The sequence below is a fragment of the Aulostomus chinensis genome, chromosome 1, assembly GCF_037954235.1.
Source record: "Aulostomus chinensis isolate RoL2024-O1b breed Wild chromosome 1, RoL_Achi_v1.0, whole genome shotgun sequence".
Classification (NCBI taxonomy): Eukaryota; Metazoa; Chordata; class Actinopteri; order Syngnathiformes; family Aulostomidae; genus Aulostomus; species Aulostomus chinensis.
This window is the reverse complement of record NC_141320.1, coordinates 48,776,928-48,777,853: the sequence shown is the minus strand read 5'-3', so window position 1 is coordinate 48,777,853 and position 926 is coordinate 48,776,928. Positions and strand designations below refer to the sequence as shown.

Below are 926 nucleotides of genomic sequence, written 5' to 3'. Positions count from 1 at the left end.
CTCTAGATCTGTTCTCTGTGTGCCAACATAAATGTGATTGGACCAGAGAAGTTGATGAGGATTTTGTTAACCTGAACCATGATAGAAAATTGTTTTAGTTTATTTGACAGCTGATTGAAGACGTGGGTCAAAACTGACCGTTACCATAGAGATGGGAACATGAAGCTGACACAAGAGGAAGGTTCCAGCTCTGAAAAAGGAGTCTGCAACCATTAACAGGAATGAGCGGAAGACAATGGATGAATGGATGGATGTTTGTGAAAATTAAAACCAGACAACCACTGTAGTCCCTCCTACATGATAAGCGCCATAATTTTTCTCACTCATGTCTTTTTCTTAGACTGGTTCCATGGTGTAATGGTTAGCACTCTGGACTTTGAATCCAGTGATCCGAGTTCAAATCTCGGTGGAACCTCCAGCAGGTCTCTGATGGACTTTGAAAGAGGAATTGGATTTTTCTATGGCCAACTCCTGCTACTTGGCTGTGGCTGGTTGGGAGGAGGCTCAGGCCCTAACAACGCTGCCACCACCTTCAATTAAGACCTCAGTTTTGTCCTGGTTGAGCTGGAGAAAGTTCTCTGTCACCATGACAGGTAAATGGACATCAACTGGTCCTGAGTCATCAGGAGACACGGCGATGTGAAAAGGAAAGAATCGCTGCAAGCTTGACAAATAACTGGCACAAACCAGGTTCAAGCCTGGACTTTGGACCCTGGTATCTCCCATCAACTCCTAATCTAGCATCTCTGCTGAGGGTCCAACTATTTTACAGAACATTTGAGCATCACAACACTTAGCAGGACCTTCAAGTTGGATTCTCAGAGACTATTTCCCCAACCACTACATTGGCATCTACACTGCCCAGATAGCAGGAGTCTTTGGGCCAGATCCGTTTGAAAGCTTCCTGATCCGGCTGTGGTGCACAC

The 926-nt window shown here is 45.4% G+C and overlaps 1 non-coding gene across 1 annotated transcript; it reads left to right on the top strand.

The window, feature by feature from the left end:
* Window positions 1–343: 343 nt before the first annotated feature.
* On the top strand, window positions 344–415 carry trnaq-uug (transfer RNA glutamine (anticodon UUG)). Its single transcript has one exon. It is a non-coding gene; the product is annotated as a tRNA-Gln (tRNA).
* The last annotated feature ends 511 nt before the right edge of the window (window positions 416–926 follow it).